This window comes from Piliocolobus tephrosceles, chromosome 1, assembly GCF_002776525.5.
Source record: "Piliocolobus tephrosceles isolate RC106 chromosome 1, ASM277652v3, whole genome shotgun sequence".
Lineage (NCBI taxonomy): Eukaryota > Metazoa > Chordata > Mammalia > Primates > Cercopithecidae > Piliocolobus > Piliocolobus tephrosceles.
This window is the reverse complement of record NC_045434.1, coordinates 153667713-153684518: the sequence shown is the minus strand read 5'-3', so window position 1 is coordinate 153684518 and position 16806 is coordinate 153667713.

Sequence of the window (16806 nt, the reverse complement as noted above, 5' to 3'; positions counted from 1 at the left end):
TAGAAAATAAGTTCCATGGCCAAGACTTTATTCAGTTTGATTACTGCTCTATCTGCAGCCCCTAAATAGCACATAGTAGGAATGTAATAAATATTTGGTGAATGGATGAATTTTTTCTTATCATAAAAAGGAAAGTTTATATATAGACAATATAATCTAATTTTCTTTTCTTTCTAGGTAACCTTTAAAAAATATTCCTGAAAGTCTACAAAATTTATTTATCCTTGAAGTTAGCCATTGCACCATACTATGTCTAGTTATGAGTCTTATTTTATGAATTTTGTCTAATATTTGGTCTGGTCTGAAAATTTTTATTTTTTTCTTTTAAATTGCTCCTGCCTCTTGTCCCCCCCTGCTTCTGAAACTATTATTAATTATTTGATCTTCTGGATCTATCTTATTTTTCTGATATCCTTCCTTCTATAATTTTCCTTTTGTTATGTTTTTCTTCAAATTCTGAGATAATTCTTTCAGCTGAGCTTCTGTTTAATTTTCTTTTATGCCCAGTTTTTCCTTCATCTCCAGGAAGACTTTTCTATTCTGTCGTTATTATTTATTTCTGTATTGCCTCCTCTTGATTTAGGCTTGAGAATATGAATTATGTATAAGACTTTAATTATTTTTCCCTTTTGTCTTAAACTAACTCATAGTAAAATGCTCAGAATGACCCTCTTCTTTGAACTGCTCATTATTTTATTGTCTGCATTGCTTTTAATTTAAATTTACGTATTCTTATAGAAGACTTTTTTTTTTAAATTTAACATCAGTAACTGAGATAAGCCTCCATGAAGATCAGTTATGTCCATGTAAGTATTTCCCAGATAATGACTTTTTATTTTTCAACCATCATTCCCCAAATCCTGCATCCTCAAGTATTCAGACAGCGGTGTAGTTTAGGATTAGAAGTACAGTTGACATGTATTGTCTTGTCTGGCAATCAGCTCTCATTTCTTTTGGGAAAAGTATACCTCCTCATTTGGAAAAATCGCCTCATTTGGGAAAATACTTCTCTAGCTTTTTTTTTTTTTTTTTTTTTTGAGACAGAGTCTTGCTTTGTCATTCAGGCTATAATGCAGTGGTATGATCTTGGCTCACTGCAACCTCCACTTCCCAGGTTCAAGTGATCTCCTGTCTCAGCCTCCTGAGTAGCTGGGACTACAGGTGTGTGGCACCACGCCTGGTTAATTTTTGTATTTTTAGTAGGGACGGGTTTCACCATGTTGGCCAGGCTGGTCTCAAATTCCTGACCTCAAGTAATCCTTCCACCTATGGCCTCCCAAAGTGCTGGAATTAAAGGTGTGAGCCACCGCACCTGGCCCTCTCTAGCTCTAAAATGTATTCTGAGAGAATTTTCTCTCTTGTCTCAGGGATCTAGGAGTGAACACTTGCTCCAACTGAGTCACAGTGTTCTGCTCAACCCATTCCAATGAGGTTGTCACATGACCCAAGCTGAGTCAATAAGATTTTTAAAAACTGGATTAAGAGGGAAAATGAGCCAGGAGCCAATGTGGTTATAGTTACACCCGAATGGAGACTCTCTAGTCAGGTGAAATGCAGTGATGGCCAAAGAGAAGCAGAAAGGAGAGCTAGAGGGTGCTAGTTTTAGTCTTTCTGTGGTTCGCTTAGAATCCTGAAATTTTATTAAATGAGACAATAACAGTTTTTTTTTAAAACAAGTCAGTTTAGATTTCTCTCATTTACCCTCCAAAAGTCTCCAGTAAAAGACATGTTTTCAAGAATGCCGATGACAATGACTTTTCTCAAGGGCACGGATGCCATTGAGCTCCTAGGTAAGATTCTATATCATTCCAGTATGTTACAACACTTTATATAGATGTCAGAGCAACTATATAATTGTATTTGAGAGATTTTTCAGGATTGCTGATATAGTTTGGATATTTGCCCTTGCCCAAATCTCATGTTTAATTGTAATTCCTAATGCTGGAGGTGGGTCCTAGTGGGATGTGTTTGGATCATGGGAGCAGATTCCTCAATGGCTTAGGTCATCCCCTTGACAATAAGTGAGCTCTCTCTCTGAGTTCACAGGAGATCTCGTCATTTAAAAGTGCATGGAACTGCCCACTCTCACTTGCTCCTGCTGTGGCCATATGACACGCTTGCTCCCCTGTTAGCCTTCCACCATGCTTGTAAACTTCCGGAGGCTTCATCAGAAGCCAAGCAGATACCCCGTGCTATGTTTCCTGTACCGCCTGCAAAATCGTGAGCCAATTTAAACTCTTTTCTTTATAAATTACCCAGTCTCAGGTATTTCTTTATAGTAATGCAAGAATGGCCTAATACAATTGCTCACAATAAAGTGCTGTCTTCCTGAGAAATGCAGATGTGGTTTACAGCTAAGCGTTCTTGAGACCTTTGAGTGTTTTTGAGGAGTTTTACCTTCAGAGACCACTGATATCCCACCTAGTACCAAGCAGATGAAAGTCCCTAAGTTCTCCAAAGATTCTGTTAAAGCCTATGGTATGAAATGGACCATCCACATCTACCGAGAAAAACTGGTAGGACAGTGACAGGTACTTGTAGTCATGTTGCCATATCCCATGTAATTCTGTGCTGTGTTTGTATGTAATAGGTTGATTTACAGGAAAAAAAATCCTTTGGGTGTAAACCAAAAGGTAGCTGAGACAGGTTTCAACCACTTTCAAAGTTTATTTTGCCAAAGTTGAGGACATGCCCAGGAGACAGGTCTGTACTTTCTCCATAGGTGATTTTGATGGTTTCAGGGGAAAAGCAGGCTGGAGGAGAAAGAGGGAGAGTGTGATCACATTACTGAATTCATACGTTGCAAGAGAAAAGGAACAGGTATGGGAATAGTCAATTATGTGTTCACCTCAGGCTCAGTATATTGGCACTTTACATAAGATAAGGTGAACATAGTAACTTCCTGTGAATATTTTTTTTTTTTCTTTGTTTGAGACAAAGTCTCGCTCTTGTTACCCAGGCTGTAGTACAATTGCGCAATCTCAGCTCACTGCAACCTACACCTCCTGGATTCAAGTGATTCTCCTGCCTCAGCCTCCCGAGTGCTGGGATTACAGGTGCCTGCCATCACGCCCGGATAATTTTTGTGTTTTTAGTGGAGACGGGGTTTCACCATATTGGCCAGGCTGGTCTCGAGCTCTTGACTCCAGGTGATCCGACCTCTTCCGCTTCCCAAAGTGTTGGGATTACAGGCATGAGCCACTGCACCCAGCCTCCTGTGAAGATTTTTAACCTTTTATCTGTAGATATTTGCTAGAAACAAAAGGAAAGGCAGCTTCTTGCATGATTCAGCTTTCAGGTAATTTTTTTTCCTTTTGGCATAGTGAATTGGGCTCCCACTTTTCTAAAAATTTTCTTTCGAATTTCTCTCCCTTTTTCTTTTTAAAATCTTCAGAGAAAATGTTTTAGAAGAAAATGAGTCTGTGGTCTTGAGTTTTGTCTCACCTCTCATGGGTAGGATGATTTATTTCTAGAAAGGTCTCATGTTATTAGAAAAGCTCATTATTAATTGTGCAGTTTCACGTCCTACAAAGAAAAAAAATAGGGGGAGGAAGAGAGAAATAAAACTACAAATGAACAAAAAAAGGGAGAGCAATCCTCGAAAACCCATAAAGGCCATATTATTCTAAAATCCATACATCAGTAGGAAGGTATGAAATGGTATATTATATATATATAATATATATATACACACTATATATACACAAACATATATGTAAGTGTGTGTGTTTATACATACACATATGTTGCTATTATTTTCTTCTGAAGTTTAAGTTGTCTAGTTCCAGTTTTCTCAGTTTAACTTTTAGTGATTTCAAATCAGGAAAAATGATGAAAAAAGGAAAAGAAAGAAGGAAAAAATGTAAGACGTTATTCTGGGAACTTGTGGCCAAGAAAAACTTTAGAATTCTGTCCAATTTATAGAAAATAATAAAAATTAAAAAACATTAGGCAAGGCCAGAACCTAATAACAGGTGTACTATAGTTTATTTTGAAACATGATTTTTCTTGTTCTAATTACCCAACTTTATTAGAGACAAAATCATAGTAGGACCAATTTATTGTGAAATAAGTTTTAGTTTTATACTTGACCTGATTATTTGAATAAAGTACAGCAAGAATAAATTATTTGCCACATAGGCTCTTTTTAAATTAGCTTTGATGGAAGTTTGTTCCATAAGGAATCTCAGATTTTTCAAAGCATTGAGCCCAGCCACAGATTTATCTGTGCTTTCAAATACTTTTATGAGTTGAGTAAATTGCTCTCCTCTCAAGGTGACAAGATAACTTGGGATTCCTGAGGCTGTCGGAAAGTGACATTCTTTGCTTACCACAAGTCAGGAACCCTGTACAGGAACTGTGTAGACAAGGTATGAGGCCAGTTTTCTCAAAGGGCTTTTATTGACTTTATAAGTCACCTTTGATTATTTAAAGCAGTCTCTTTATATTTGAATATATGCCATTCCAGTCAAAGCCTTGGTAAGATAACCAGTGTCTTCAATTGGGTCCTGTGCTAAAGAAAACAGATTCTTATTGCACTTATGCAAATAACTATATTGCCATAAGTTAAGAATAATCACAAATAGTTTCCAAATTCTGGAGAAATCAGGTAGAGAGAGAAATATGCTCCAACTTTTTCTTACAGGAGTATACTTGACTCACTTGCTAAACGCAGTAAATAGCTCAAAAGAAAACAAAAGTTTTCGTGACTCTGAAAAACAAAATGAAAAGGATCAGCAACACTTTAAGCAAAAAAAAAATCATTAAAAGATTATTTCAGCCTTTTATTAGTTTAGTCCATGCTAGGAATCCTTAGGAATATATTAGCTTTCTATGAGAGTCCTGGAAATTGTTTTGTCTGTTTTGTTTTTCTACTTCAATGGCCCAATTTTCAAAGTTATCAGAGAGTACAAGAGTCCTATAGCTGAATATAAACTGCCTTTTGAAGAGGATTAAAACAAGACAACAATTGTCTGTGGATGACAAAAGTCTTAAAACAGCCACAGTTAAAGATACAATTGGCAAGAAAATCTGGTCACCTCTGTGGTATACAGCAACTTAACATAACAATTGTTAATTATTGCTGATAATATATACTGAGACATAGCAGAATGTAGAAATTTTATGATTTTATAATGCATATTAATAACATTTATATGATTATAGCTTAAAGAAAGAAAGTTAAACATAATTTTATATTTGACAGTGCTTCCTATATGATTTTAGTGTATCAAATAACCTGAATATATCTCTTTTGGTCTTTGGGGGGCCTAATATCTAAAAGCGTTAATTAGGTCCAAAAAACATAATTTAAAATTTGATTATGGAAAGTTTGTCAAATATCAAAGTTTAAAACACTTGATATTACAAAATAGAATTTCAGGTCACTATAAGTCATTTATTTACCAAAAATCATAACTCAAAAATTTTAAAAAGGCAAAAAGCTTTTACTCATTGATAGAGGAGACTTAATTTCCCAAACAATAAGCCCTAACAAAGACAGCACGAGGCCAATTAAATCTGTCTCTCAAATCTTATAAGCATCTATAAAATTTAAATAATCTTGACCATAAGATATAGCTTCCATTAAACATTTTTGTAACCATTTATAAGTTTTTATAAAGGCAGGTTAATGCTCCAAGAAAACCTTGTTAATCTGACACAGAGACCCTGATGCTAGTCTTGCATCAGTTTGCCTTCAACATTAACATTTAATTTATAAAGAAACTGAATTAATTTTATCTTTCAAAATTGGCCCTTACAATTTCACTTGCCCACCTCTTCCACAATAGTCTCTAGGCCTAGAGGGGTGAAATACTTTTAATTCTTGGCCCTGTGTCTCATGAACACAGTTTGTTTTGATTATCATCTTCCCCCAAGTCTGAAGATGATGTTTTAACTACTGCCCTTGTTTAAGATTTAGCAGGACTTGATGTCCTTTTTAGACCCAAGAATCAAAGCCCTGTAACTTAACAGCATAAGGACTTTAAAAGAATTACAGAAATACTGCATGTTTTCCCCTGTAAGTGGCAGCTAAATGATGAGAACTCAGTGATACAAAGAAGGGAATAACAGACACTGGGGCCTACTTGAGGGTGAAAGGTGGGAGGAGGGAGAGGATTATAAAAAATAACTATTGGGTACAAGGCTTAGTACCCGGGTGATGAAATAAACGGTACAACAAACCTCTGTGACACAAATTTATACCAAAGTTGCACATGTACCCCTGAACCTAAAACAAAAGTTAAAAGAAAAAGAAATTACCACAGCCACCCCAAACTTCAGCAATCACAAATTTGATTAGTCAGCAGTCATCAACATCCAGGCAAGACACTCCACTGGCAAAAAGACTATGACTCACTGAAGGCTCAGATAATTGCTAGCATTTTTTAGTAATAAAGTATCTTTAAATTAAGGTAAAAAATAAATGTAATACAGAAAGTTACATGGATGTAATAAACTTAATTTTAAAAAGTTTTTAAAAACCTCAGTTTTCCTAAGCAAATCAAAACTTAATAATAATTAAATAGTAATAATTTTGATAAAATGTAAAATCTGTTTGTTAGTCCAGGTACCAAAAGGTGAAAAAACAAAAACAAAGAACCCCCCCCCCCCCCCACAAAAAAAAAAAAACTTTCTGCAGTGTGATTCCTTTCCCCTATGGGAAGTCCGCTTAGATAACCTACAAATCGAAAACTAATGAAAATGGTATTTGAATTACTTAGACATAGAAAGAATGTATTCTGGGTCATAAGTGAAAATTTTTAGTTTAATAGAACAATTTAAAGCCAATGCACAGGATGTTATATTGGAAGAAAACATTTGCTTTAGACCTTTAAGATAAAACATTTTTAGTATCAGGCTACAACAATAGTTAGAACCTGAGGAAAACGTTATAGAAACTGATTAAAAAGTTGAAAGAGAGAGTTATTATCTCAGCCCTTCTCAAAAAGGAAAGAAAACTCAAAACAGCAAGATGCAATAAAAGTTGAACTTCTGGGCTAAATATAAATTAAAATTTCTTGTAATTATTTTTTGTTTCATTGTTTGACATAGGGTCTCACTCTGTCGCCTGGGCTGTAGTGCAGTGGTGCGATCATGGCTCACTGCAGCCTTGATCTCCTGGGCTCTAGAGATCCTCCCACCTCAGCCTTCAGAGTAGCTGGGACTGCAGGTGCATGCCACCATACTGGATAATTTTTTCTTTTTCTTTTTTGTAGAGATTGGGTTTCACTATGTTGCCCAGTCTGGTCTTGAACCCCTGGACTCAAGTGATCTCCCATCTTGGCCTCCCACAGTGCTGGGATTATAGGTGTGAGCCACCACATCCAGCCCTCTTGTAATTTTATTAAGAGATAATACCTTAAGAAAATTTTGTAGTTCTAACCAATTATTTAGTGTATTAGTATATTTTAAATATCAAAGCCCAATCTCTAGAAAGACCATTATAAATAATTTTCTTTTGATTATAGCCAACTTGGTCACATAAAGTTTTTTTTTCCATGAAGCCTCTTTTATACATTTTATTGACTTACACAATCCATTTATGGCATGCTGGAGTTTTTCATTTTATCCTAAACATCCTAGTCATTTTATTTTAGGACAAAAGTTTACCATACAGGATTTTTTTTTTTCATATGAAATTATTCCCCCTTCAGTTATTCTTACCCAAAGTTGCTCTTTATAAGTTTCTTTATATGTCTCTTATTTACTGGTACCTTTTGCCCTGTTTTATAAATAACATTTACATAACTTCGAATAAGACAAAAATCATTTTCCTTTAAGAACACTTTTTTTGAGAAAAATATTTTCTTATAATTTTTTAGATGGGAAATAGCCCAGACATTTAATTAATATCTATTACTTAATTTAATATAACTTTAGATTCTAAATTATTTGACATGTTTACTTATAAGCATTTATTCCATTATATTACCTAACAGTTAATTTTTAAAATAGTCTACCTACATTACTTATGAAAACTGTGACAGTCATTATTTAAAGATGGGAATAATTAAGCTTAAGAGAATAATTGATAATGTACAGAGAGATAATGCAAACTCTATGAGAAACTGAGAATAGAGTAGAAGTGGAGAGACTGGCCTTTAAAGGAGCAGGAAATACTTCCTTTTTTGTATTAAGGAGACAGTGATAGGCCTTTTCTATTGTAATAGAAAGAGTATGGGAATGGAAAATGGGTCAGAAAAACTGTCTTGTGTCTCAACTCCTACCTCTATTATATAATTTATTGAAGAAATTACTCTTTGGCACAAAGTTTCAGTTATTCATTCATTTGACAAGTATATATTGAACTCCCCAAAGTAGAAGTTACTTTGGCAAAATAATGTAATATTTTTCTCTAGGAAATTAAAACCTACTTCAGAAATGGTCATGCAAACAAGCACTGAACTGCAGTTATTTAACTGTGATAATAGAGGTGTGTTCAAAGTGCTATGGGAACACAGTAAAAAGGAGGACCCATACCTTTTCAGGGGAGACTAGAAAGACTTCATGGAAATGTTTAATGACAACTAGAAGGAGAAGCAGAAATTTATATTTGGGCTGGTTAAGGTTAGCTGTGATAATAAAAATTGCAATGCAATGATGATAAATGATGAACCTAGGAAACCTCACTCACATATGGGACAACACAGAAAATTACTTTTCACTTTTCTCCCTTGGTTTATATGAATGCTTTCACATAATTGCACATTATTTTCTTAGAAGTAGAATTAATATTTTATTCTCATTCATAATCAGAAGGCAGCTGGATCTCCATAGTTCATACTTCCTGTAAATAAAACATTACAAGTTTTAAGGAGCTAATGGCTGGTTACGTTTTCAGAAAACATGATTAGGGTTGGGTGCAGTGGCTTACACCACAAAGTATTAAGACAAAATAATTCCAGCACTTTGGGAGGCCAAGGCAGGCAGATTCCTTGAGCCCAGGAGTTTGAGACTAGTCTGGGCAACATGGAGAAACCCCATTGCTCCAAAAAAATATAAAAAATTAGCCAGGTGTGGTGGCACATGCCTGTAGTTCCAGTTACCTGGGAGGCTGAGGTGGGAGTATCACCTGAACCCAGGAGGTGGAGGCTGCAGTGAGCCATGGTTGCACCAGTGTACTTCAGCCTGGGTGAGAGTGAGACCCTGTATAAACAAAAAAGAAATAGAAAACATGACTGGGTTAATTTATTAATAGTGACTTCAAGCTTTTTCTTATTAGAAAATTTACAGACTTTTTGTCCTTTAAAAAAAAACTCAAAGGTTGGCATGCATTTAACTTCACACTCTGAAGCAACTTCCTGACAGTCTTCTATGTCTGCTTCAAGCAACACCATCTTGGAATACTTTGCAGAGAGGGAATGAAAGTCTCAATTATTTTGTAAAGCTTGCAACACATGGCTGAGAAATCAACTACTATAGGTTTATCTCCTGGACTGTCCAAGGCCTCCTGAAAAGCATACTTGTTCTCAATATGCTTCACTATTTTGGCTGTTGGGGTCTGACTAGCAACTGTAAGAATAGACAGAAATGAATCCAAAGCACTAGGCTGAGCTTTTTGCATATTAGATCTTTAGTGGACTGTCTTTGGAGTTCTCTGTAGTAGCACATCAATGTACTCACTTAAGCTTGAGTACTTTTAACTCATACCCCATTTAGAAGTCTTCAGAGATAGGGGATTTAAACTGTTTTTAAAAGATGAATACCAATATCTTAGAATTTCCAAATGTAAATACTGCATTTTAGAGTTTATTCTCTGTGAAAAGACTGTTTAAGCATCCTGACTATATATCCATATATCTACTTCTATATATCATATATGTATATATTTGAAATTCAGGTTAAAATAATACTTAAGTGTGTATGAGGTATACTAGTTAATCAGAATTTTCTGTTTAATGAAAATACTGTTGGTTTCAACATAATTGCTGAAAATCCTCCTAAAATAAATCACTTCCTTTGATGTCCTGTTAATGCTTAATATGTGTATTAAAAGTTATGTGAAAATGTTTTTAATTAAGCACTTCTTAATTTTGTTTTGCCTGGGTTTTACTATACTTGAATATTATTATTTTTAGCTTCCCTTGAATTTCTTCTCTCTGAATAATTCTTATTTGTGTGTGGGTGTGTATTTAGTACATGATAATAAAAGTAACGCCATTTTGTAAATTATATTCCACGGTTAATACAGAGTTTTAGTTTTTCCATTATAATCATTCACATGCAGTAGTTTCCTCTTACATCTTCCTTCATTCTGTCTGCTTTTTGCTTTTCTTTCTTTATCTTTTGTCTTTTCTGCAGAGAGATGAAAGTACGGGATGTAGCTGTAGGAAATTCTAGGCTTCATATCATATGTAATTTTATAGTCTTCTTCTTTTCTTTGAACTCTAATGCCAACTTTTTATTCTCTTTTTACTTTGCTTAGTCAGAGCTTATCTGCAGGGAGATAAGCTATGAATTTCAGTTAATGAATTTCAGTTAATATACATGAAAAATGTTATTTTAATATACAACCATCAAATATCTGGATTTGCCCTTGTTTAATGTAATTTTTATGTTTTTCAATAAAAGTGATTTATTAAAAATCAGTCGGTCTTTAGCTATACAATTATACAGGTCTAAGACACAGATACGTATATATGCATTATGTTTATGTTCATTTACAAAGCAGAAAATTATTTGGCTGACTGCTTTGTAACTATAGTGTGTACATGGCAAACCTGATAAACTCAGGGTATGAAAATGACTGGTAGAAGGAGATTTGTAGAGGAGGAGGTAGTTTGTGAATTTTGTGTTGAGGAAAGACTGCCGTGAAATCTGAAAATGACCCTGTGTCTAGAAGAAAATTCATAGAACAAGGAACATTCTCTCCTGCTGTAGTGGACATTTATTGATTGATCACTCAGCATCCATTTCCCTTACAATACCCAGATTTTTCTTAGGTCTTTCATCCCTCTTATGTACTTCCTATGAATTTAGGGAGATAGTCACATTGCTGCCATATCTAGGGTAGACCTACATTACTTAAGATAATAAGAACATTTCGTTCCCCTGGATACTCAGTGTTGGTTGGACTTAAGCCAAAAAGTATGTTGAAACTGTCATATTTAATGTAAGTCTTCCAGCTCCCACAGAAAAGTTTTGGAGTCAGGAAGGCACACAGCTGAGGACGGCTGGCAACTACAAGACATCTGGCAGATACTCTAAGTACAGGGGAAAAAATAATCTAATCCTTACAAAGTTGGATATTAAAGGTGGGAAAGTGTTCTAGAATCACAATAATACCTGGTTAGAAAGTCATCCTGCATTTTTCAACTGCAAGAATCATTAGTAACATGTGTTTATGAAACTTCATCTATGAGATGTAAGGACTTTCACATAAAACTAGCCTTCCCTTTAACTTTAATTCTTTCCCATTGTGTAGGCTGTTGAATTAAAAACTATTAGTTCCTTTATGTGGGTATTATATTAGAAATTCTGTAAAATCTGAAGAATTATTTCCAGGGTAAAATGAATTCCCAGTTCAAGTCACAAATGATTCATAAATGAATATTTAAAGTACAATCCATAAGTTTAGAATTTACTCTATGAAAGGCTTTGTGGTGTGTTAGAATGAGCACTGCTTTAGGAAGGAGTCAAAGAATATTGATTCTAATCCTGGCTCTGCCATTAATTAGCTATGAGACCTTGGCAAGTCCCTTCCCTGGTTCTTAATTTTGTCATTTGTAAAATGAAGAAGTTAAAGTAGATGTCTAAGATTCTTCCAGTTCCAGGAATTTGTAATAAATTAACCAAATTTCAGGACACATGCTTATTCAACAGTGACTTTAAAATACTAAGTTTTAAAAATATGTTTTGAAAATTATCCCAAAATCTATGATATTAGGATAATTGAACATTATCCTAAATGTTTAATTTAGGATCATTAAACATTATTCATAAGAGTAATTTTACCTTTGGGCATTTAATTTAATACATTAGTTAAGATCATTCTAATAATGGTACCAAGGTACAACTAACCAGGGGAAGTATTAGAGGTCATATTAAATGCATTTTTTAAACTAATCTAAATTTATTTTAAATATATTCATTTATTTTCAAATTGTTTTTATGATGCATTGATTTAAGAGAACTTTTGCTTTGTACACACACATACATACACACACATATACATGCACATGCCATGCACACAAATATATATAATGTTTCTTACATTCATTCAACCTACTTTATACCAGGTACTATGCTAGGATCCAGGGACATAAAACTTGCAGTTATTGGCTGCAAGGAGCTTACGGTCTGTTGAATGAAATAATCATGTAAACTGACAGTTGCATGGTCAGTTAACCTATGAAATATCTGCACACACTAATAATCAGAGAAATTCTAATTAAATAGTATATTCCAGTTTTTGCACATTACAAGATTTATAATATGTAAGGCAGAATGTGGCAAAAGGGACACTGTAGAATGATTATAAATCCTACTCCTTCTTTGTCCCATTATCCTGTTTAATTTTTCTTCTTAGATACTATCAGCATCAACATATTATATTTATATTTTATATAATCTGTTTTCACCCACTGGAACGAAAATCTCCATCAGAGAAAGGATTTAAGTAAAAAGAAAAAAAAACTGGATAAACACACACTCATCTGGGGGAGGCAAAGATACATGAAGCAAATGTTTACTCCATGTAAAATTTGTATTCGTTGTTTCTGTAAGATGTATTTTATTCTCTTGTTTGAAATTTTTATATTGGGCACAGATTTCTTTATTAATTGAATATGAAGGCAAATGAACAGATAGTATATTTTTTTAAGCACCATGGCCCCTGCAATAAACTATGTGGAATGCTTAAGAACGTCATGAAACCTAACTTTGGAGGGAGTTATGTCAGGAGGAAACACCTGAACTAATCTTGATGAATGAATTTAATTAGCCAGGTGGAGAAAGGAAGGAAGGAGGTCAATCTTACAAGAAGAGGCAACTTATACAAGAGTCATAGAGGCATGTAAGTATAGAATACACAGAGAATTGCAGGTAATTTGCATAAGTAGAATATATAGTACAAGGAAAAGGAGAGTGATATGAAGCTGTAATGGTAAGTATGGATCAGATTCTGAGAATTTATTTGCTATATTAAGAATTTCACTTTACACCACTTCAAATCTATTCCTGATAATTCTTGCTTCTGACTTTAAAGATCACTTTCCTGTAGGCAGTCACATTGTAATTGTAGCTCCCACATCTAATTTTGTTTTCTTATAGTTTATCCTGCATAAAACAGCCAGTTACCTTTTCACCATATAGTTCCCTCTTCAGTTGTATTTACCATAATGTATTATATCTACATACATTCAAAATGCATGAGAGAATGTTACAATTTTTGCTTTTAAAGATCAAACACACTTTAAACAACTACAGAAGACAAGAAGACTTTGTTATATTTACTGAGATGCTTAACATTTCTGTTGTTCTTCCTTCATTCTCAATGCTACAGGCATCTTTTGGGTATTATTTTCCTTCTGTCTGAAGAAGTTCCTTTAATGATTCTTGTAGAACAGATCTGCTGGCAACACATTTTTTAGTTTATTATCCATCTGAGAATATTTTATCTTAATTCCTAAAAGACATTTTCTCTGAATATGGAATTCTGGGTTGAAAATTATTTTCTTTCAGCACTTTATAAATGTTGTTTCACTTCCTTCTGGCCTCAATGAAACAGCTGCAGTCATTAGAATAAATGTTTCCCTATAAGTAATACATCATTTTTCTTTGGCTTTTTTCATGATACTTTCTTTGTCTCTAGTTTTCAGCAGTTGGAATAGGATGGCTCTGGGCATTTTTTCATTGTTGTTATTTTTCTGTTTGTGTTTGCTGAATTATTTGAATCTGTAGCTTAATGCCTTTTCTTCACATTTGGGTTATTTTCAGCCCTTATTTCTTCAAAGTTTTAAATGTTAACATATTCTTTTTTGTCTCTGTGACTAAAATAACACAAATATTAGTTCTTTCATTATTACACCACAGGTTCCTGATGTTCTGTTTAACTTTCTTAATCATTTTCCCCCTGCTTTTCAGATCATATACCATAGTTCCCCCTTATCCTCAGGGGTTACGTTCCAAGACCCCTCGTGGTTGTTTGAAAGGCAGATAGTATCAAACCCTGTGTAGACTATGTGCACATTTCCTTTTCCTTCTTTACAATTTCACAAATAGAACATTCATTCTTACTGTAGATCTTAGTAATCTTGACATATGATTTATTTGATTTCTTTATTAAATCGAAAACTTTCACCTTATTAAATCAAGTTTAGCCTAAAGCTACATCCTTACATATTCTAAGTTCAGCCTAAAGGGTTCTCTGTACATCGTGAACTATTAACAAGTGGAGATGTAAACAGACCATAACCTATTCTTGTGCCAATCACCGAGTTTTGGCCAATCAAATGCAGCCAGCTATTCAAACCATGTTCACATAAGGTAAACACCGAGCAGTAACTAATCCAGGTGTTTCTGCACCTTACTTCTGATTTCTGTAGGTTACTTTCCTTTTTCTGTTCATAAATCTTCTTCCACCACATGGCTATGCTGAAGTCTCTGAGCATACCCTGGCTTGGGATGCTTTCCAATTTGTAAAGCATTAATTGCTCAATTAAACTCTTTCAAATTTAATTCCACTGAAGTCTTTCTTTTAACAACATTTTCACTTAAAAGTAGCACCTGATGGCTTCTCTTTTGCATATCCGAATTGCCGGCATCACTACTTGTACCTTGGGGACAATAGTAAGTAAAATAAGGGTTACTTGAATACAAGCTCTGCTATACCACAACAGTTGATGTGACAACAAATATGGCCACTAAGAGACTAATGGGCACATGTAATACACAGTGTGGATATGCTTTGATAAAGGGATGATTTCATGTCCTGATTGGGACAAAGTGGGACGGTGTGAGATTTCATCATGCTGCTCAGAACCACACATGTTTTAAAAGTTGTGTATTGTTTCTTCTGGAATTTCTATTTAATATTTCAGATTGCAGTTGACCATGGGTAAGCAAAACCTTGCATAAGGGGGGACGACGATAATTTCTATTGCTCTATCTTCGAATTCATTAGTTTTTTTTTTTTTTTTTTTTTTTTTGTCCTCTCTATTCTCCTAGTGAGCCAAAGTTTTAAAATTTGTTATTGTATCTTTTAGTTCTAAAATATCTATCTGGTTCTTCTTTATGTTTTCTATAATCATTCCTCCCTATCTGCAGAGGATTGGTTAAGACGCCCCTGTGGATACCAAAATCTGTGCATACTCAAGTTCCACAGTCAGCCCTGTGGGACACTCAGATACAAAAGGTTGCCTTTGTATACTCAGGTTTCACATTCCATGAATATTGTACTTTCAGTTCATGTTTGATTGTGGATATGGAACCTGCCAATACAGAGGGCTGACTGTATTTATTGAAAAATATCCACTATGTGGACTCATGCAGTTCAATCTTTTGTTGTTCAAATATCAATTGTATTTTATTTCATTTCAAGATTTCAAGATTTTGTATCTGCACTCTTTCCTGTACTTTCCTGTTTCCTGGGGCTCCCCTCATTAGTCCTCTTACTGTATCTTTATTACTCCACTCTGCCACGTGCTTCTTGTGACTCTCTCCACATCTGGTACAAAGCAACAAGATTCTTTTATTATAAAGAATAAAACAATAAAACAAGATTCTTTTATTAAAGAATGTGTTAGTGCATGTTCTCACTGTTATAAAGGACTGCCTGAGACTGGGTAATTTATAAAGAAAAGAGGTTTAATTGACTCACAGTTCAGCATGGCTGGGAAGGCCTCAGGAAACTTACAATTCTGGTGGAAGGGGAGGCAGGTATTTCCTACAGCATGGCAGGTGAGAGAGAAGACCAAAGGAGGAACTTCCAAACACATATAAAATCATCAGATCTCTTGTGAACTCACTGACTGTCATGAGAACAGCATGGGGGAACCACCCCCACGATCCAATCACCTCTCTCCCTTGACCTGTGGCATTACAGGTCCCTCCCTAGACATGTGGGGATTACAATTCAATATGAAATTTGGGTGGGGACACAGGGCCAAACCATTTCAAAGGGGGTGGGGGAAAATTACCTTATTTGCTTTAATTACAGCTCCTGTGACTGGAAATGAAAGTTTTCCTCCCTTAGAGTTTTCAGCTCTTGTACCTCCCATTGCTGCCTCAGCCATGGTCTTTGAGCCACTATTGGATTGCTTGGGGGCAGGGACATGAGAGAATGGAGAACAAGAAAGAAAAAGGGAGTTCCTGCATTCTCTGAGTGTTGGGAGATTGCTTTCCACTCCTTGAGCTTCTTAAGCCAGAACTGGAGGAATTTTCCTGGCACTTTATCTGTTTACAATCAAATTCTATTTCCAGATTTCCTGCTGAATTGAGTCCAGGCCAGGAGATGCTAGAGTAAAATAAAAGTTAAAACTCACTGCCCTTTCAGTGGTACTTTGAATTCTGATTTTCTTCCCAGTCTCCTTGCCACTTACTTTTCAGAGTTCTCAAACAGCTGCTGGATGCATTCTTTTCAGGTTTTACACCTGTATTAGGTACAATAGTGAATTACTAATAAATAGTTACTTGATTATTGAGTGAGAGGATATCATAACTTATCAAATTAAGAATTTTTAAATGAATTTTTTTGCCAATATTTTTTATGAGGGAAAATTGAATTTCTCTCTTGTAAAATTCCTTTTCTAGATATTAAACTAATTGTTTTTTGTTATCCTGAAAGAAGTGATCTTCATCCCA